Source organism: Microcaecilia unicolor, chromosome 5, assembly GCF_901765095.1.
Source record: "Microcaecilia unicolor chromosome 5, aMicUni1.1, whole genome shotgun sequence".
Classification (NCBI taxonomy): Eukaryota; Metazoa; Chordata; class Amphibia; order Gymnophiona; family Siphonopidae; genus Microcaecilia; species Microcaecilia unicolor.
In genome coordinates, this window is record NC_044035.1 from 341276672 (window position 1) to 341298978 (window position 22307).

Sequence of the window (22307 nt, forward strand, 5' to 3'; positions counted from 1 at the left end):
AGTGGGAAAGCGCAGGGTACAAATGTAACAAAAATAAAATAGATACTATTGGAGATTCTACATGGAATGTTGCTACTATGGAGATTCTACGTGGAATGTTGCTATTCCACTAGCAACATTCCATGTAGAAGGCTGCGCAGGCTTCTGTTTCTGTGAGTCTGACGTCCTGCACGTACGTGCAGGACGTCAGACTCACAGAAGCAGAAGCCTGCGCGGCCACATTGGTGATCTGCAAGGGCCGACTTCTACATGGAATGTTGCGAGTGGAATAGCAACATTCCATGTAGAATCTCAAATAGTAGCAACAGTGGAGGAGTGGCCTAGTGGTTAGGGTGGTGGACTTTGGTCCTGAGGAACTGAGTTTGATTCCTGGCACAGGCAGCTCCTTGTGACTCTGGGCAAGTCACTTAACCCTCCATTGCCTGCCGCATTGAGCCTGCCATGAGAGGGAAAGCGCGGGGTACAAATGTAACAAAAATAAATATTACTAATTGTATTTTAAAATAATCTTAAACGTCTCTTCCATTCAGTAAGTATCATAAACACTTGATGAGGACCATAGATTTTGCAACAAGATGAATCAAAAACAGTGACAGAATTAAACCAGACACGATCATGAACATGCAAATACATTGACAATGCGTAAATAATAATTTCTTATTAATATTATTAAAAATAATAATAAAAAAATAATGATAACTTCAAATTACACATTTACTCTTTTAAAAGGTATTGTAAACATATCTGTGACATACAAATACATTGACAATCATGAGTAAAATAATAATAATAATTGAAAATGCTCCCCCATGAAAGCCAGTTACGAGTTTCAAGTATTGCTTTCGCTGAATTTTGCAACCAGGGTCTGACCGCACAAATCACACATTTGGAGAAACTCAGCTTTTCCTTCGTGCAGTGGGACTGTGCATCACTGGCCTCTAATTCCAGCATAAATTATTGAAACAGGCGCTCAAGTGCACTTGTGGAGATGAGGCAACTTTGGGAACCATTTTGCATTTTCTTAAAGCAGAAGAAAATATTTTGCTTAGAACAATATTATAAATGGATACTGTTGTAGAGGATCATGCCATGTTGGGACGGAAGAGGGGTGGAGGGAGGCCGTTAAGATTTGCTCTTAGTTCCTCATGGCCCTGGACAATAAGAGATGGAGATAAGGGCCCTGTGTACGATAGTCATCACTACGGAAGATTGGCAGCTGCTCATCTTTTCTCCCACCGTGTACGTGAACCACTGGGCTCTTGGCTGTGGGAGGATGTCTACAAATAGCTGGGTAATGTAGCTCATTGGTGACCGCACCTCGAATATTGTGTTCAGTTCTGGTCGCCTCATTTTTCTTCACTCAACGTGTATTTAAACTCTGGAATTCGTTGCCAGAGAATGTAGTAAAAGCCGTTAGCTTAGCAGGGTTTAAAAAAAGGTTTGGATGGCTTCCTAAAAGAAGAGTCCATAGACCATTATGAAAATGGACTTGGGGAAAATCCACTGCTTAGCTCTAGGATAAGCAGCATAAAATGTATTGTATTTTTGGGGGGATCTTGCCTGGTACTTGTGACTTGGATTGGCCACTGTTAGAAACAGGATGCTGGGCTTGATGGACCTTCGGTCTGTCCTAGTATGGCAATACTTATGTACTTAGTGCTCTGGGTTTAAATAGAACACAGTATACACTATGGGGCAGAAGAATTCCATAGGCTCCCTCTGTCTGTCCCTTCACCTACATTATCACTGAAATAGCATATTTGTCAGCAGAGAAGTTTGGAAAGCAAATGATGAACTTTGTCTGTGTAAGCACACATTTCAACTGGCACACTCATTCTTGTGTATAGATAAGCCAAAAAAGTTTCTGTTAGTGCAAAAAACAATCCCTACTCTTAAATCATTTTCTTCTTTTTGATATTTTCTGGGTGTAGCCATGATAGTTAGTGTCTTCTAAAAAGAAAGAGTTATAAACCAGGCATTTTTTTTCTCCTGTTTGATCCGATAAAAGAACTGAAAGGATGCACTGAGCATCCCTCTATCTTGCCAGTGCCAATTAAAGGGAATGAAGAAATTATGACGGAAAGTATTTGGGGCCTATGGTAGAAAATCCCAGTGGATTAGGTCTTTGGCAGTGATAATTTTATGAAGTCATTTCCCGGCAAAGACTACATCGCTAAATGCTCTGCTAATTTTTTGCTCTGTGTAAATATTTTGAGCACACACATCATGGTTCTTTATTCCTTTCTCTATAATCGGGTGTAGCCGAGTGGAAAAACAAACAGGAACCATTGATCAGCACTACAGGGAGAGCTGGGCACTTTAGTACAGCTGTGTGTGTGTTCGCCGGTTGGCTCTCTTGTAGAAGCTAAACTCAAGACATGACATAGCCACTAGCTACAAGTCTGGGATTACTCATGAGTTTTTACCTTTCCTTCATTTTTATCCGCATCAGTTTCTATTATTTTATTATCCATGCTGTGGCCTCTGTGGGTCTTGTACAGAGAGAAGTAAATGTCGTTCCATTACACAGCACAACAAAAAAAACATTTTCGTGTGCTACTGGGCAAAAACCATTCGTCCTATACTAAATTCAGCGTGCGTATTCCAAATCCGAAGTCAGAATTGTTGTAACACCTCAGGAAATTTTGTTATGCATAAGTTTGCCCAAATGAATTAAGCACTTGGAAAGCATTGAATAATTTGTTTACAGAACGAGTTTTACTCCAACAATTACCTGATCTACATCAAAGTTTTCGTAGTAAACAGTATATGAAAATGTAATGGAATAACAAAATTTCAAAAAGGTCTCATATTCCAGTTTAAAAGTCTTACTTCAGCAAGGCCCAGTACTGTTAAAAGTGCTTCAGGCATTCGGTCATATTTTCCCGTTGCAAAATCCAGCAGTAGTCCCCCATCATGTTGGGATTCCAGCGGCCTTGATACCTGTTCTCCATTGTAGAAATGTCTTTATGGAACCTCTCTCCATGTTCGTCACTTACGTGTCCCAAATTGGGTGGGAAAAAGTCAAGATGGGAATGTAAGAAATGCATTTTCAATGACATTCGGCAGCCAAGTTGTTCATATGCTTTAAGCATGTTGTCTACTAGTTCAGCATAGTTTTCAGCTCGTCTGTTCCCAAGGAAGTTCTGCACTACTAGCACAAATGCATCCCAAGCATTAATATTATAAGTGAATCAGTGGCGTAGCCAAGGGTGAGCTTGGGTGGGCCCAGGCCCACCCACTTTGGGTTCAGGCCCATCCAATAGCAGCATACCTATGATGTGGCTGGCAGGGATCCCCAAGCCTCACCAGTCGAAAACTCCCAACGGGTCCCTCCTGCATACCTTGTAAGTAGCAGATCTTCGCCTGCAGTGAGCAGTGACATACATACTGCTTGCACCGGCCTCACAGCCTTCCCTCTGATGTATTTCTGCCTAGGCGGAAACAGGAAGTTGCATCAGAGGGAAGGGTGTGGGACCAACATGAGCAGTGTGTATTAGTTGCTGCTCGCTGCTGGTGAAAATCTGCTATTTAAAAGGTATACGGGAGAGGGGGGATGTTTGAGAGACCATATGGCATGCAGGCGAGAGAAGGAGAGACCAAATCACCTGTGGGACGGGGCGAGGTTCTTCTGCCCACCCATCTTGAGCCCAGGCCCACCCAAAATTGGGTGTCTGGCTACGCCCCTGAAGTGAATAGGCTTTGCATGTATAACTTAAAATCTAACAAAAGAGAGGGAACGAAGTACAAACTAAAGTCCAAACAAAAAAACAGCACCACGGGCACTTTCACTTTCTGGATACAGAAAGTGAAAGTGCCTTGGTGCTTTGTAGCTTTTACTATATGAGACGGGGGGTAAGGAATAATATATTGTAGAGGAATATATTCGAGTTGTTCCCCAAGTTTTCCACGTCATCACTATGACCCCTGACGCAGGTGCTAGTTACCGAAACACGGCCCGTGTCAGGTCTTTTTGTCAAGGCTCATTCATTAAAGAACTGTGTTCCATTTTTAAAGGCCCCTGGTGCTGTTTTTTTGTTTTAACTTAAAATCTAGACGTGTCAGGCAAATTCGGAGTTCATATTTGGAATCGGCGGGTTCAGTTTAGTATAAATCACATGTTTTTCTCTCAGTAGCAAAATCGTTGTTGCGCTGTGTTATGTAGCTTTCCACTATTCCAGAACTTGTGGGATGGTTGTGTCCGTCAAGCAGCAGATGAATTGAAAACTGAGCTGAGACATCGCTCTTGGCATCCAGTCCAGCTCCTCAAATACTGTCGCCAGCAAGCAGATGGACACACTTTTCAGCCTCTGGTTCTGAGTGCTTTTCTCCTTGTCCAGTTGGTCAACTGATCCCCAGTTGAGCTTTGCGGGTGGCTTGAGTCTGCAGAGTCATATCTGGAGGACTTCGGATCCCTGTCTGTGGTGCCCTGCGAATTTACTTCTTCCCTCCCTTCACTTCTCCCCTGTTTCCTGTGCAGCTCTCCTTTTCCAGCACAACAACCTTACGAAAAGGCTCAGGACTGATACTCTGTCCCACACTCTCCAGTAAACCTCTTTTCATCTCCTTTCTCATCTGTGCTAAGACTTGTGGAGACTGTGAGCTTGGTGGGGGGGAGTAGCCGGCGGTGGTAAGTCCGACTAAAGTTTGACTCTGAACCGCTTGGAAGGCTGCAAGTTCTACTTAGTGCAGGGAGGGATCCTGACTCACCACTTGGGACACGTTACGCTGGTGACAGTCGGGGTTGAATGGCGACTCCCCCAGAGGTAGTTAAGTGGTGTTCCCCCTGTGGGACCCACCAGCCGCCGTCGGGGCATGGCAGTGCATGCAAGCCAGGAATCTCTTGGGATATGGAGAAAACAGCAGCAGCAGCACATCTTCAGGGTCTTCGGGCTCTCTGGTAGGGCCGGCACACAGTTTGATGCAGGAGAGCTCGGGAACGGACGCCATTTTGTCAGGGACGACTGGCAGAGAGGAGCAGCCTCTGGCTGATCATGTACGGAGCACAGCTACCATTTTACAACCGCAGGCAGGGCCTTAAAGGGTATTCAGCTGTATTGGGATCTTTATTTTCTCTGGAATATGTATTGGTCTCACACCTATTTACTGAAGCATGGACAGTCAAAGTTGCTACAAGGTGCTTCAGTATCTCACCCCGTAGCCCCTCCGGCTCATAAGAGATCTCGTTTAGACCTCCAGGAGTGGACACATGAGGCTGTCTGTGGTTCTCCCTCCTTATGTGATGTGGCCTCGGTCTATTCAGAGGAGCCACAGTTGAAGGAACTGTTAGAGGAGGAAGAGCTCTGCCCTGAGGAGGGGGATGATCTGAAAGTACTGAGGTTGTTTCTTAGAGGATCTCAGTATTCTTATTTCTGAGGAACTAATGGTGCTTTCCATTGAGGAGCCTTCTGCTTCGGCATCAGGAGTTCCAGCTTCATCAATCATGAGGGGGCTTAGAGGTCCTTCTAAGGCTTTCCCAATGCATCCAGACATTCAAGACGTGATTACAGCAGAATGGGTCTCACCAGGTTGAGAATGAGAAGAGCCCTTTACCCATTAGTTTCAGAGGAGATTGCAGCTTCCCAGGGTGGGCTCCCTGGTTACAGTGGTGACTAAGACCATCTTGCTGGTGGAGGGGGGGGGGTCATTACCCTAAAAGTCCTATAGGATATGAAGCGAGAAAGCTCACTGAAACAGGCCTTTGAAGTGGCCTCTTTGGGCCTTCAAGCGACAGTGTGCAGCTCGTTCGTAGCAAGAGCATGCCTGAAGTTGCATCAGTAGTCTGCAACACAAGACAAACTTTCTCAGTAGGCACTTCTTGGATCTGGAAGAATGGGATCTAGGTTTTCATCTGATAATGGACCGATGGGTTTCTCTGTTTCTGGACTTGCTGGTAACAAAAAGGAACACCAAAGTTCCCAAGTTCTTCAGCCGCCGGAAGGAGCTGGGCTAGATGGGGATCAGTGTCCTACTGCAGCCCTGGACGGAGACACATCTACTGTATGTCTTCCCTCTTGGGTCATGGTAGGCTGCGTGTTGAAAAGGATCGCATTGTACTGGGATTAAATAATTCTTGTAGCCCTGGATTGGCTGCAGAGGCTGTAATTCACGGACCTGCTTAAACTGCTGGATGGGTTTCCTCTCCATCTTCTTCAAGTACACGACCCACTGAATCAAGGTCCGGTACTCATGGAGGATCCATGCTTCTTTGGTCTTATGGCTTGGCCATTGAAGGAGCTTGTTTGAGATGAAAAGGTTATTCTGATGCGGTCATCGCTACCTTGCTTCAGGCTCAAAAACGCTCTACATCTATGGCATATGCGAGTGTGTGGAGGATGTCTGAGGGCTGGTGTTCTAAGCGCGGACTTTCTCCCTTTTCTGCTCAGATCATGCATTTCTCCAGGTAGGTCTTCAAAAAAGATCGGTGTTTATTTCTCTAAAAGTTCATGTTGCGGCTTTGGCCTGTTTCAGGGGCTGACTACCTAAGACGTCTCTTGAGGCTCACTCGAATATCTTTCAATTCTTGCGGGGAGCGGGCTGCTTGCATCCTCCGTTTCGTATGCTGTTTCTAGAGTGAACCTTAATTTAGTCCTTTGCGCTGTTCAGAAACCTCCTTTTGAGCCACTCCAGAAGGCCGCCTTGAAAGATCTTATGCAAAACACAGTTGTTCTTTCTCTTTAGTTAATTTGAAAATTTGACAAGTACTTGGAGGAAAAGTCCATAAACCATTATTCAAGTAGACCTGAAGAAAGACACTGTACCTGAGATTGGCCACTGTTTGAAACAGGATACTGGACTTGATAGAGATTTTGGTCTGACTCAGTATGCAGTTCTTGTACACCCATTTGAAGAATGCAGAGGAAAACTTAGGAAGTACTGTAGCCATGTGGCAAAATGTTTTGTTTTCCAATGAATCTAACAGAGCTTTATGGCCTGAATGCAGAGTGTTAGTTTGGCACAACCTTAGCACAGCACATCACCCAGAGAACGCCAACCCTATGGTAAAGCATGCTGGTGGCAGCATCTTGTTATGGGGGTGTTTCTCAAAGGAGAGGCTGGGTATTTGTCAGGTTAGAAGGGGCAATAAATGAAGAAAAGTGCAGAAGAGTCCTGAAGGAAACTCTGCTGCTTCTGGAAGATACTTTTCTGCATGACAGCCACTCAGAACACACAGTCAAACTACAGTGGAGTGAGTAAAGAACAAAAGTGTAAATATCCTTGAGTGGCCCAGCCCAATCTTGGACCTCAATCCAGTAAAAAAAACCATCTGTGGCATGACTTGAAGATTGTTATCCGCTAATGCTTTCCAAGGAACACGACAGAACTTATACAGTTTTGTAAAGAATGGTCAAATGCTGACAAATTGACAGCAGTTGTACAAAGTCAATGGAGACCTCTTCCAGTAGACCCGCAGCAGTAATCACTGCTAAAGGTGATTCCACCAATTATTGGCTCGGGTGGGTGGAGACTTTTCCAATGATTTAATTTGTTGGTATATGCTTTGTACCCCAATAAAACGTTTCCAGCCATCAACCTTTCCAAAAAAAGGTGTAGAGTATGGCTTGTTGATGACTGGAAGAAACTTCATTATCGAAATGGGTGGACGTTGGACAGGCTAACACAAGAAAACGTGAAAGATGTTCACAGGAGCCTACACTTTGTTCAGCCATTGTGTGTGTGTATGCCAACCACTGGATTGTGAATTTTGTGTAACACCATCATCTGGCACTCTTTGAAGGGCGCTAACTTCTGGGAACGCTCCCGATTTTCTCCTGGTCTTCCCACAACCCCTTTTGAGTTCCTTCTATGAAATTTAGGCGTGGATGTTATGGAATAGCAACTAGGGCAGATGTGCGTGCAAATCCAAATTTGTTGCCAAGTAACTCCACTTATTGGGCCCACATATTGCGCGTTAAAATGCTATGGAAGGTGTTAAAGTACTATTAAAAAGTATGTGTGACACTAATCCAAAATAATTGGGGGGAAAAAAACATATTTTTTTTTGCCTTCTGCACACCCCTATGACACAGTCCTGTCAGGCCAGACTTTTGCCTTATCTCACAGCTCTTACCCAACTGGCTTCCGTTGGTATTTTAAAGTAAAAGAAAACCGCAAATACAGTACAGTCTGGATTATCCGACCTAAAATGAACCGACCCGTTGTTGGATAAATGAAAGTCGGATAATACGGAAAACAATGGTAACCCCCTCAAATAGTGTAGAAACAAAGTCAGTAAAAGCAGGGTCCCGGGTTCGGAAAACGGAAAGAGAAGCCATGTGATATCATTGGGGGGGGGGGGGGGGGGGTTCTGTCGGATATGCTAGGTGGTCGGATCAGCGAAGGTCAGATAATAAAGTCTGTACTGTAATTGATCTGCATTTCCACTTCATTTTGTTACTTTCTTTCTCGCTCGCGCGCTCTCTCTCTCTCTCTGTCTCTCGTTCTGTGTTTTGGTAAATCTGAGGAACCCCTCCTGCCAAGAGGCACTGACTGTGAATACAAGATAAATATTAACCTAATAAGTTTCCCGAAAGCTGTGCCAGTTCTAGGCAGAGGAGAACCCCTTTCACAGGGGATAAACCTTCTCACTGTGCTTTTGCCAAACCAAAACTAATAAAATTGTGCCCCGGAGTCATTATCAAATGCATTCCTGTTAAGGCAAGAAACCTGTTTGACCAAGAATTTTCTTGCCTGTAAATTACAATAACATTCTTTTTAAAGGTATCCACCTGCCTGGCGCCATGCACTTTTCCTGGCTCCGGTCAGTATCCAAGAGGGAGTAGATAAAGATTTTTTAAATAAATAAAATGTTCATTTTGTGGATATTCTGTAAAAATGAGCTGCAGCCATTACGCTCTATTGCTAGAAATGTACACACAAGTTTTGTGGAGCTTTTATGATTTAAAAGTTTTTAAAAATTTTTATTTACTTATCCCCACAATTATCCAGAAACGAGTTTCGGTTCAATATGGCTTACATTTAACAGTTGTTACAGATCACATTGATTCAGTTACATTTATAGGGTTGTATGATGCTGTTTTATACAGTGGTTGGCAAGATATCTATTAGTGCATATGGAATAGTCTTTGGGTTTCCTGAGAAGATTAGTTAGGGAGTTTTGCAAAATGCAGTGAATCTAGTCAGTGTTCTGTTTGCTGCTGCACAGTGGCATAGCTACGTGGGGCCACGGGGGCCTGGGCCCCCGCAGATTTGGCCCTGGACCCCCCCTGCCAACGACCCTCTCGAACCCCCCTCCCGCCGCCAACCCTCCCCCCCCCCGCCGCCGTCGCCGTGGGCTACCTTTGCTGGCGGGGACTCAGAAACAGAACGAAGCCTTGCGCTGGTGGGGATTGAGGTCCCCCGCCAGCAAAGGTAGGTGACAGCGGCGGGGGGGAGGGTTGGCGGCAGGAGGGGGAGTCGAGAGGGTCGTCGGCAGGGGGGGTAAAGGTGGCGGCGGGGGGGGGGGGCTAAAATGTGCCCCCTCACCTCGGGCTCTGGACTCCCCTCCCGCCGAAGTTTGGCTACGCTCCTGCTGCTGCAGAACTTTCCTGCGAAATTCAGTGGGACAGAGCACCTACAGAAGTAGAGGGGAAGGGCCTTTAACTTTTCCCCTGGTGCTCAGTTCCTTTCTGGGACTTGATTTGCACCTTATCGTTGCCTGAACTGAAAATTGCTTCTCCCCCCCCTTGGATTCTCCCCTTGTAATTAGCAGCTGGACGAACTGCCAACCCCACTGGACATTCTACTTGTATCTCGTGCAGTTCAGCATTTTAAACAAAAGAAACAAAAAGCATTCAGAATGTGTAACATCTTGTGAAGAGAAAAATAAAAACTGGATATTTTTTTTGAAAAAAAATTAGTTGCTGTCCAGATTTACTACTTTTCAACAGAGCGATTTCCTTCTAGTTGAGCAGGAATTGGCTGTGGCAGTATCGAGCCTCCTGGCTAAGATGCAGCCGTAGAAAGGGCCGTAAAACCCATCTAGTCTGCCCTCCTTTCAGTGTCCATATCCGCAGATTCAAGGTCGGACCAAGATCTCTTTCCTGCTTTACTTCAGAGGATGTCTAAAATCGAGGGGGGTGGGGAGGGTACAGAGGAAAATGGACTTCTGATGTGCAGCGTAACTCAGTATCAAGAGGGGGGGGAGTGATTTCAAGCAGGCCCTTCCTTTTTCATACCATTACCCACCTCCAGGACAGGGCTTTTTGAGCTGAAGCGCCGATTTGTGAATGAAAGAGTAGGACTTGCCAAAAAGTCAAAAGCCTTATTCCAGAAACTAGGTCACCTGCCAGTCCTTTAGCCTCCATGCCAAGAAAGACTCGGTTTCCTCAGAAGGGGTGGGAACTGCAGGAGAAGTCGGTCCTCCTGGCTGGTGGTCATAGACGACTGACCTGTTAGTAATTAAAATTCCCCTCCGTGTTTTTAGACGTGGAAGCCTGTTTCCCGGTACCTGCAGAGAGAACTGGTGCCAGAATCAGAGCTGCCAAGTGACCTAGTTTCTAAAGGGAGGCTTCCAGCCAGTCCTAGTTTGGGAATGCATACACCCCAGTGCCTTGTGGGATCTGCGGTCCCATGTCTTCATTCAGAAATCCACACTGTGCACATCTCTGAAGAGATCGGAAAGGAGGTGTCAGAAAGCCTGAGCAAACCTGAAATTTCCCAGCACACAATGGGTACTGCTGTTCTAAGATCATCATCTACTAGTTAAATGAAAATCATTGAGCCCCCCCCCCCCCCCCATGTATCTTTATCTTTCAAATACTAAATGGCAGAGCTCCAGACTATAGGGTACCATTAATAAACTTAGCTCAAAGAAACAGTAAATATGAGGCAAAAAACTATCTCAGACTACACCTTCCAAAGGAATCCTGTGCAGAAGGAATGGATCCTCAGAAGCTTAGACGAAATTGGGTGGCGGAGCCGGTGGGGGGAAGAGGGGTTGGTGGTTGGGAGGCGAAGATAGTGCTGGGCAGACTTATACGGTCTGTGCCAGAGCCAGTGGTGGGAGGCGGGGCTGGTGGTTGGGAGGAGGGGATAGTGCTGGGCAGACTTATACGGTCTGTGCCCTGAAAAAGACAGGTACAAATCAAGGTAAGGTATACACATGAGTTCATCTTGTTGGGCAGACTGGATGGACCGTGCAGGTCTTTTTCTGCCGTCATCTACTATGTTACTATGTAAATTGCAAAAAAGTGATCTTCAAAACTGTCCACTCTGCAGACTTCACTTACCTAGGAACCAAATGGTGGAACTCCTTACCACCCAAAGTAAGAAATTTACAGGAATATACTAGATTCTGCAAAATCCTCAAATCGTTCCTATTCAAACAAACCCTCACAAAGAACAACCATATCTCAAACAATTAATTATTACCTGAATTGGTTATTACTCTATTTACCATTAACTTTCTCTTTGCTTCATGTACAATTTCTCATTCATAAAAGGTTTTCTAAACGTTAAACATCCATAGCTATCCCAGTATGTTTATGATACTGTATTGTAAAATTGGATTCTTACAACAAATTACTTTCTTATTCATTATTCTTTGTTATGTATCCTGTACTGTTTATTGCAAGACACATTGAACTCAAACTTGTTTGGGATAATGTGGGCTATAAATGTCACAAACAAAAAAAAAATATGTAATTTTAACTACTGAAGAAATAATTAGGGACTTACAAAAGTCTTTTTCCCTTTTCTGTGTGAAAGAGTTGTTATCGAATAAAGGCCTGGGGGGGTGGGGGAGTTATTAATGGGGTCATGCATTTGATATACCATCTTTCTGTGATACAACCAATACAGTTTGCATATTACATACAGGTACTTTTGCTGTTCCTAGTGAGCTCACAGTCTTAAGTTTTTTGTACCTGGGGCAAGGAAGGTTATGTGACTTGCCCAAGCTGACAAGAAGCTGGAGTGGGTGACTAATCCAGTTTTCCTGGTTCTCAGTCCACTGTACTATCTATTAGGCAACTTGTCCACTCCAAAGTGTATTACAGCCCTGATGCTGTGCTATTTGCCCCTGAATATGTGTTAAAGGGCAAGAACATACATCATATTGCCTTAACCTATTAGGCACTGCAGGATACATAGTGATGAGATAACAGAGTAACATAGTAGATGACGGCAGAAAAAGACCTGCACGGTCCATCCAGTCTGCCCAACAAGATAAACTCATATGTGCTACTTTTTGTGTATACCCTACTTTGATTTGTACCTGTCCTCTTCAGGGCACAGACCGTATAAGTCTGCCCAGCACTATCCCCGCCTCCCAACCACCAGTTCCGCCTCCCACTACCGGCTCTGGCACAGACCGTATAAATCTGCCCAGCACTATCCCCGCCTCCCAACCACCAGCCCCGCCTCCCAACCACCGGCTCTGGCACAGACCGTATAAGTCTGCCCCGCACTATCCCCGCCTCCCAACCACCAATTCCGCCTCCCACCACCGGCTCTGGCACAGACCGTATAAGTCTGCCCAGCACTATCCCCGCCTCCCAACCACCAGCCCCGCCTCCCAACCACCGGCTCTGGCACAGACCGTATAAGTCTGCCCCGCACTATCCCCGCCTCCCAACCACCAGTTCCGCCTCCCACCACCGGCTCTGGCACAGACCGTATAAGTCTGCCCCGCACTATCCCCGCCTCCCAACCACCAGTTCCGCCTCCCACCACCGGCTCTGGCACAGACCGTATAAGTCTGCCCAGCACTATCCCCGCCTCCCAACCACTAGCCCCGCCTCCCACCACCGGCTCTGGCACAGACCATATAAGTCTGCCCAGCACTATCTCCGCCTCCCACCACCGGCTCTGGCACAGACCGTATAAGTCTGCCCCGCACTATCCCCGCCTCCCAACCACCAGTTCCGCCTCCCAACCACCGGCTCTGGCACAGACCGTATAAGTCTGCCCAGCACTATCCCCGCCTCCCAACCACCAGCCCCGCCTCCCCCCACCGGCTTTGCCACCCAATCTCAGCTAAGCTCCTGAGGATCCAAAGCGTACAAATGAAAGCAAACCAGCTCGTTGCTATGTAAATGAAATAACGCATCTTGCAATGAACAAAGTGGGCAGGGGGCTTTAAAAATTGAGAAAATTATTTTAATAAAAGCTACAAGGACTGTATTTAAAAAAATAATAAAGTAAGCACCTCTAAGCACGTGTGGTGGGATTGCCCGAATGTGCAAATGTATTGGAGGGATTGTATGAAATCGCAATCCGGTATCGTGGGGGACAATTTCTGCTGAAAAGAAAGCTTTTCTGTTGTGGATGTTACTGGATTCTTTCAACGTAGATCAAAAGTGATTCTTAAAGGCAGCTTTGAAAATGGGCAGCTGGCAGGAAGGTAGCGAATTACTACCAGTGCGGATTGCCACTTACTGTTTAACAGACTGTGGACAGCATAGTGTCTTAGTAAGATGACGGCTATTTATTATGATAGATAGCAGCTGGCAGCCCTTGGAAAGATGGGTCCTGTTACAGACATGATCAACTTTACGTTCTTGGATGGTTGCATGTAATATTTGCATGTACTTGGTACTTGCCTGCTTTATGGGGGAGATTCAGTATTTATTGCTTTGTTGGTTGGAATAAGAGGGGAGGGAAGGGGATAGCTGGGAGGAGGGTATGTTTGCTAAAGCTTTAAGAGCATAAGCGGAGTGGCCTAGTGGTTAGAGCACTGGTCTTGAAATCCAGAGGTGGCCAATTCAAATCCCACTGCTGCTCCTTGCGATCTTGGGCAAGTCACTTAACCCTCCATTGCCTCAGGTACAAACTTAGATTGTGAGCCCTCCTGGGACAGAGAAATATCCAGAGTACCTGAATGTAACTCACCTTGAGCTACTACTGAAAAAGGTGTGAACAAAATCCAAATAAATTATTTGAGATTCTGTTGCTACTATTTGAGATTCTACATGGAATATTGCTGCGCAGGCTTCTGTTTCTGTGCGTCACAGAAATAGAAGCCTGCGCGGCCGCATTGCTGATCTGCAAGGACAGGCTTCTACATGGAATGTTGCTAGTGGAGGAGTAGCCTAGTGGTTAGTGCAGTGGAACATCAAACGTTGCTACTATTTGAGATTCTACATGGAATGTTGCTAGTGGAGGAGTGGCCTAGTGGTTAGAGATTCTGTTGCTACTATTTGAGATTCTACATGGAATGTTGCTGCGCAGGCTTCTGTTTCTGTGAGTCACAGAAAAGAAGTCTGCGCGGCCGCATTGCTGATCTGCAAGGGCAGGCTTCTACATGGAATGTTGCTAGTGGAGGAGTAGCCTAGTGGTTAGTGCAGTGGAACATCAAACGTTGCTACTATTTGAGATTCTACATGGAATGTTACTAGTGGAGGAGTGGCCTAGTGGTTAGAGATTCTGTTGCTACTATTTGAGATTCTACATGGAATGTTGCTGCGCAGGCTTCTGTTTCTGTGAGTCACAGAAAAGAAGTCTGCGCGGCCGCATTGCTGATCTGCAAGGGCAGGCTTCTACATGGAATGTTGCTAGTGGAGGAGTAGCCTAGTGGTTAGTGCAGTGGAACATCAAACGTTGCTACTATTTGAGATTCTACATGGAATGTTGCTAGTGGAGGAGTGGCCTAGTGGTTAGAGATTCTGTTGCTACTATTTGAGATTCTACATGGAATGTTGCTAGTGGAAGAGTAGCCTAGTGTTTAGTGCAGTGGAACATCAAATGTTGCTACTATTTGAGATTCTACATGGAATGTTGCTAGTGGAGGAGTGGCCTAGTGGTTAGAGAGAGATTCTGTTGCTACTATTTGAGATTCTACATGGAATGTTGCTGCGCAGGCTTCTGTTTCTGTGCGTCACAGAAACAGAAGCCTGCGCGGCCGCATTGCTGATCTGCAAGGGCAGGCTTCAACATGGAATGTTGCTAGTGGAGGAGTAGCCTAGTGGTTAGTGCAGTGGAACATCAAACGTTGCTACTATTTGAGATTCTACATGGAATGTTACTAGTGGAGGAGTGGCCTAGTGGTTAGAGATTCTGTTGCTACTATTTGAGATTCTACATGGAATGTTGCCGCGCAGGCTTCTGTTTCTGTGACTCACAGAAACAGAAGCCTGCGCAGCCGCATTGCTGATCTGCAAGGGCAGGCTTCTACATGGAATGTTGCTAGTGGAGGAGTAGCCTAGTGGTTAGTGCAGTGGAACATCAAACGTTGCTACTATTTGAGATTCTACATGGAATGTTGCTAGTGGAGGAGTGGCCTAGTGGTTAGAGATTCTGTTGCTACTATTTGAGATTCTACATGGAATGTTGCTAGTGGAGGAGTGGCGTAGTGGTTAGAGATTCTGTTGCTACTATTTGAGATTCTACATGGAATGTTGCTGCGCAGGCTTCTGTTTCTGTGAGTCACAGAAACAGAAGCCTGCGCGGCCGCATTGCTGATCTGCAAGGGCAGGCTTCTACATGGAATGTTGCTAGTGGAGGAGTAGCCTAGTGGTTAATACAGTGGAACATCAAGCGTTGCTACTATTTGAGATTCTACATGGAATGTTGCTGCGCAGGCTTCTGTTTCTGTGCGTCACAGAAACAGAAGCCTGCGCGGCCGCATTGCTGATCTGCAAGGGCAGGCTTCAACATGGAATGTTGCTAGTGGATGAGTAGCCTAGTGGTTAGTGCAGTGGAACATCAAACGTTGCTACTATTTGAGATTCTACATGGAATGTTACTAGTGGAGGAGTGGCCTAGTGGTTAGAGATTCTGTTGCTACTATTTGAGATTCTACATGGAATGTTGCTGCGCAGGCTTCTGTTTCTGTGAGTCACAGAAACAGAAGCCTGCGCGGCCGCATTGCTGATCTGCAAGGGCAGGCTTCTACATGGAATGTTGCTAGTGGAGGAGTAGCCTAGTGGTTAGTGCAGTGGAACATCAAACGTTGCTACTATTTGAGATTCTACATGGAATGTTGCTAGTGGAGGAGTGGCCTATTGGTTAGAGATTCTGTTGCTACTATTTGAGATTCTACATGGAATGTTGCTAGTGGAGGAGTGGCCTAGTGGTTAGAGATTCTGTTGCTACTATTTGAGATTCTACATGGAATGTTGCTGCGCAGGCTTCTGTTTCTGTGAGTCACAGAAACAGAAGCCTGCGCGGGCCGCATTGCTGATCTGCAAGGGCAGGCTTCTACATGGAATGTTGCTAGTGGAGGAGTAGCCTAGTGGTTAGTGCAGTGGAACATCAAGCGTTGCTACTATTTGAGATTCTACATGGAATGTTGCTGCGCAGGCTTCTGTTTCTGTGCGTCACAGAAACAGAAGCCTGCGCGGCCGCATTGCTGATCTGCAAGGGCAGGCTTCAACATGGAATGTTGCTAGTGGAGGAGTAGCCTAGTGGTTAGTGCAGTGGAACATCAAACGTTGCTACTATTTGAGATTCTACATGGAATGTTACTAGTGGAGGAGTGGCCTAGTGGTTAGAGATTCTGTTGCTACTATTTGAGATTCTACATGGAATGTTGCTGCGCAGGCTTCTGTTTCTGTGAGTCACAGAAACAGAAGCCTGCGCGGCCGCATTGCTGATCTGCAAGGGCAGGCTTCTACATGGAATGTTGCTAGTGGAGGAGTAGCCTAGTGGTTAGTGCAGTGGAACATCAAACGTTGCTACTATTTGAGATTCTACATGGAATGTTGCTAGTGGAGGAGTGGCCTAGTGGTTAGAGATTCTGTTGCTACTATTTGAGATTCTACATGGAATGTTGCTGCGCAGGCTTCTGTTTCTGTGAGTCACAGAAACAGAAGCCTGCGCGGCCGCATTGCTGATCTGCAAGGGCAGGCTTCTACATGGAATGTTGCTAGTGGAGGAGTAGCCTAGTGGTTAGTGCAGTGGAACATCAAACGTTGCTACTATTTGAGATTCTACATGGAATGTTGCTAGTGGAGGAGTGGCCTAGTGGTTAGAGATTCTGTTGCTACTATTTGAGATTCTACATGGAATGTTGCTGCGCAGGCTTCTGTTTCTGTGAGTCACAGAAACAGAAGCCTGCGCGGCCGCATTGCTGATCTGCAAGGGCAGGCTTCTACATGGAATGTTGCTAGTGGAGGAGTAGCCTAGTGGTTAGTGCAGTGGAACATCAAACGTTGCTACTATTTGAGATTCTACATGGAATGTTGCTAGTGGAGGAGTGGCCTAGTGGTTAGAGATTCTGTTGCTACTATTTGAGATTCTACATGGAATGTTGCTGCGCAGGCTTCTGTTTCTGTGAGTCACAGAAACAGAAGCCTGCGCGGCCGCATTGCTGATCTGCAAGGGCAGGCTTCTACATGGAATGTTGCTAGTGGAGGAGTAGCCTAGTGGTTAGTGCAGTGGAACATCAAACGTTGCTACTATTTGAGATTCTACATGGAATGTTGCTAGTGGAGGAGTGGCCTAGTGGTTAGAGATTCTGTTGCTACTATTTGAGATTCTACATGGAATGTTGCTAGTGGAGGAGTGGCCTAGTGGTTAGAGATTCTGTTGCTACTATTTGAGATTCTACATGGAATGTTGCTGCGCAGGCTTCTGTTTCTGTGAGTCACAGAAACAGAAGCCTGCGCGGCCGCATTGCTGATCTGCAAGGGCAGGCTTCTACATGGAATGTTGCTAGTGGAGGAGTAGCCTAGTGGTTAGTGCAGTGGAACATCAAGCGTTGCTACTATTTGAGATTCTACATGGAATGTTGCTAGTGGAGGAGTGGCCTAGTGACTCACAGAAACAGAAGCCTGCGCAGCAACATTCCATGTAGAATCTCAAATAGTAGCAACAGAATCTCTAACCACTAGGCCACTCCTCCACTAGCAACATTCCATGTAGAAGCCTGCCCTTGCAGATCAGCAATGCGGCCGCGCAGGCTTCTGTTTCTGTGACTCACAGAAACAGAAGCCTGCGCAGCAACATTCCATGTAGATTCTCAAATAGTAGCAACAGAATATCAAATAATTTATTTGGATTTTGTTCACACCTTTTTCAGTAGTAGCTCAAGGTGAGTTACATTCAGGTACCCTGGATATTTCTCTGTCCCAGGAGGGCTCACAATCTAAGTTTGTACCTGAGGCAATGGAGGGTTAAGTGACTTGCCCAAGGTCACAAGGAGTAGCAGTGGGGTTTAAACCAGCCACCTCTGGATTGCAAGACTGGGGCTCTAACCACTTGGCCACTCCTCCACTCCTTCTTATCTTGGTGTGGGGGAGGGTGGAATCTGAATTTGTATTCTAAGGGTGTGTTGTACTGCTAATGGTCATCTGGACCTTTGATGTATTTATTATTAAAGCGTGACACTGCCGTTATTGATGACTGAGTAAAAGCACCCTTTCATCATAAAAAGGCAGTACCCAAGAAGACAAGCCTGGCTGAGGGAAGTCAGCTAGAATTTCAGGAGGGTCCTTCAAGCGCACAGACATCAAATGGGACTGCTTTGGAAGGGGTATCTTACCACAGCCATGGAACTGGTCTCAGCTGGGGGACCTACTTATGTAAAGGGGTCGGAACCAAAGTAAAAGGATTTTTTAATTGTACCGTTTTCTTCTGTCGCTTTGTGGAGTGCTGTCAACATGATAGTTAATAATCAACAAGAACAGAATGGAGGAAAGCCTGGGATAAGCACAGGAGATCCCCGGTTGCAGCAAAGTGAAAGGAGAACCAGGAACAAGCTGCGGTCTGACACTGCACTAGCCAGGAAACTGAGTAGACCGGGTGGGCCTTAAGCCTCTTACCTGTTGTCACATTCTGTGCTTCTACGCATGAATGTCAAAAAAGAGATTGAGGCCTTTTACTAAACTGTGTTAGGTAGTTAAGAGGCAGTGGGTGTCTCCATTTAGGAGCCTATACTGTAATGGGACTTGAGGGCACCCAGGATCTGTTATAGAATTCACGCCTAACATGTAGGTGCTCACATATATATGTTTACTCATATTTTATGTGTTATATTTTTCATATGTTTATTGATGTATTGTTTACGCCGCGTATATGTTGTTTTATTTTACAGAAAATATTGCTTAACAACTGCATCGAGTTATAACAGTTGATTTTTTTTTTACAATAACTTACACGTGTTGATATCACACTGCTCTACCCCCTTCTTTTTTCTTTTTTTCTGTTTGTTTTCTGGTGCTCACACCTATGCCAACCATAGAGCTGAAGGAAGTGTGGCTGCCTAAATGCAGCAGGGACATACATAATTCGCATTTATCAACGTCAGCTCAACTGTTCTGCACAAGTTGGTTCTTATCTCTTCCTACCAGAAGGTGGAGGTAGAGAAAAGACTGAATTCTACCAGCGACATCACTGGTAATAAGCTATGGTGCCCCCTGGAAGATTCCGGTATTTCTCTCTACCTTTGCCAGGCAGTAGGTTGCTGTTCGGTTTCCCTGAGTCCTGGCCTAGCTCCCTGCTTTGCTGGTCACGACCTCGCAGCGTGGTTAAGCCTAAGGGCCACGCCTTGGCTTTCGTTTGCCTAGTCAAGCGCAGAGTGTGGCTCTGCAGTCCCCAGTTCACACTTAATAGTGCTACTGGTTGCAGGCTAACGTGTAGGTGCTTGCAGCCATAGAGATGAAGGGACATGCATAATTCACATTCTTTAAGTTGCATGCTTAAGAGGAAGCCCTACTTATGCCCCCCCCCCCATGCTCTGCCCATGTTAACTGTTAGGGACAGAGCCTTATACTTATCACGTGGTAAGAAGATAAGAATAGCCATACTGGGTCAGACCAGTGGTCCATTCAGCCCAGTAGTGGCCAATCCAGGTCACAAGTAGCAGGCAGAAACCCAGATAGTAGCATAGTAACATAGTAGATGACGGCAGAAAAAGACCTGCACGGTCCATCCAGTCTGCCCAAGAAGACAAGCATATGTGAATACCTTACCTTGATTTGTACCTGCCTTATTCAGGGCACAGACCGTACAAGTCTGCCCAGCAGTACTTCCCGCCTCCCAACCACCAGTCCCGCCTCCCATCACCGGCTCTGGCACAGACCGTATAAGTCTGCCCTCCACTATCCTCACCTCCCAACCACCCACCCCTCTTCCCCCCACCTGCTTTGCCACTCAATTTCGGCTAAGCTTCTGAGGATCCATTCCTTCTGCACAGGATTCCTTTATGCATATCCTATATGCATATAGCAACATTCCATGTAGAACCCCAAAGAATAGCAAGATTCTGGAACCCTAGAGAGTAACAAGATTCCATGCAGAGTCTCAAAGAGTAGCAACATTCCATGCAGAACCCCAAAGAACAGCAAGATTCTGGAACCCTAGAGAGTAACAAGATTCCATGCAGAGTCTCAAAGAGTAGCAACATTCCATGCTACCAGTCCTAGGGCAAGCAGTGGCTTCCCGTATCCATCTCAATAACAGATTATGGACTTTTCCTCAAGGAACTTGTCCAAACCTTTTTAAAACCCAGATATGCTAACCACTGTTACCACATCCTCTGGCAACGAGTTCCAGAGCTTAGCTATTCTTTGAGTGAAAAAATATCTCCTCCTATTTGTTTTAAAAGTATTTCCATGTAATTTCATTGAGTGTTCCCTGGTCTTTGTACTTTTTGAAAGAGTGAAAAATCGATTCACTTTTACCCGTTCTACACCACTCAGGATTTTATAGACCTCAATCATGTCCCCCCCTCCGTCTCTTTTCCAAGCTGAAGAGCCCTAACCTCTTTAGCATTTCCTCATATGAGAGGAGTTCCATCCCCTTTATCATTTTGGTCACTCTTCTTTGAACTTTTCTAATTCCGCTGTATCTTTTTTGAGATACAGCGACCAGAATTGAACGCAATACTTAAAGTGAGGTTGCACGATGAAGCAATACAGAGGCATTAGCAGTGCCAAGAGTTCACTGCTAAGGCAGGGGTGTAGCCAGATGGCCAATTTCGGGTGGGCCTGAGCCTAAGGCGGGTGGGCATGGAATTCATTCCCCCCCCCCACCCCGTTTGCTCCTTTCTCCACCCCTCCCTGCCCACAAACCCCAAATATTAAATACTTGAGCTGGCGGAGATCCCCAAACCCTGCCAACTGAAGATTTCCTCCTCCTCCTCATGCAGCCAGCACTCTTCCAAATGGCAGCCAGCAGCACTTGCTTCATATTGATGCTGCTGCCGGCAGGCCGTGCATGCTCGTTGTTTTTGCATGTGCGAAAACTGAGCATGTGCAGAAGGGTCAGTCTCAGCCTCAGTTCAAGGCAAGTGCTGCTGGCTGACATTTGGAAGAGTGGGGACTACCCAAGGACAGAAAATCTTCAGCTGGCAAGATTTGGGGATCCCCACCAGCCACAGCAAGAGTGTCACAATTTTGGATGGGCCTGAGTCCAAAGTGAGTGGGCCCCGGCCCACCCAGGCAGCAGATAACAGAGTAGTTAATACCACCTTAACTGGTTGTGTTCAGTGTATCTGTGTTATCAGCTTTGCAGTTGTTGCTAAGTGTATCTTCTCTGTGTTAATTGTTTGGGCAACTGATGCCAACACCTGCAGTGGTTAATGCATTTTAGCCCCCCCCCCCCCCCCCCCCCCGCGCCACCACTACCAACTTTGACCCCCCCCCCCCTCTGCTGACGACCCTCTCGGCCCCCCCTCCCACCGCCAACCCTCCCTCGGCCCCCCCGGCACATCACCTCCACCTAGTGGAATAGCAACATTCCATGTAGAATCTCCAATAGTATCTATTTTATTTTTGTTACATTTGTACCCCGCGCTTTCCCACTCATAGCAGGTTCAATGCAGCTTACATGGGGCAATGGAGGGTTAAGTGACTTGCCCAGAGTCACAAGGATCTGCCTGTGCCTGAAGTGGGAATCAAACTCAGTTCCTCAGTTCCCCAGGACCAAAGTCCACCACCCTAACCACTAGGCCACTCCGTTTCCCTGCTCCCTGTGCTCTGGAACAGGAAGTAACAGCAGAGGGAGCAGGGAACCAGCGGAGCTGACAGCCTTTCAGCTGCTCCCTGCACCCCTCCTGCAGCGTGCAGTCGGGGTGGACCGCCCCCACCGCCCCACCCTCGCTACGCCACTGCAATGTTGTAGCATTTACACAATTTCCAGTGGATGTCATTCCACCTTAGTGTGCCTCTGTGTTGCTCCCCTAATGCTGTTTTCCTGTAAATATTAACAGTAAAACGAGATGTGGGTTCTGGAGCTGGAAAACCCTTCCTCAGGTCTGAAAAACTGAATGAGTAAAAGTTGCCACTGCCAGTAAAAGTAAATGAATCGGAGCAAGCATTGCAACCATAGTGTGGAGGAGAGGTTTGCTGTTTTAGCATGACCAAGGATATGTAAAGTAATATAAAACCAGTAGTGGCGGGGCTGGAGGTTGGGAGGCGGGGATA

General features: G+C 46.3%; 1 protein-coding gene across 3 annotated transcripts in view; it reads left to right on the forward strand.

Annotated features, from left to right (window-relative positions):
- CMIP (c-Maf inducing protein) overlaps window positions 1-22307 on the forward strand; it is a 321266-nt gene that overhangs the window by 184240 nt on the left and 114719 nt on the right. The gene's annotated exons all lie outside the window — the stretch shown is intronic.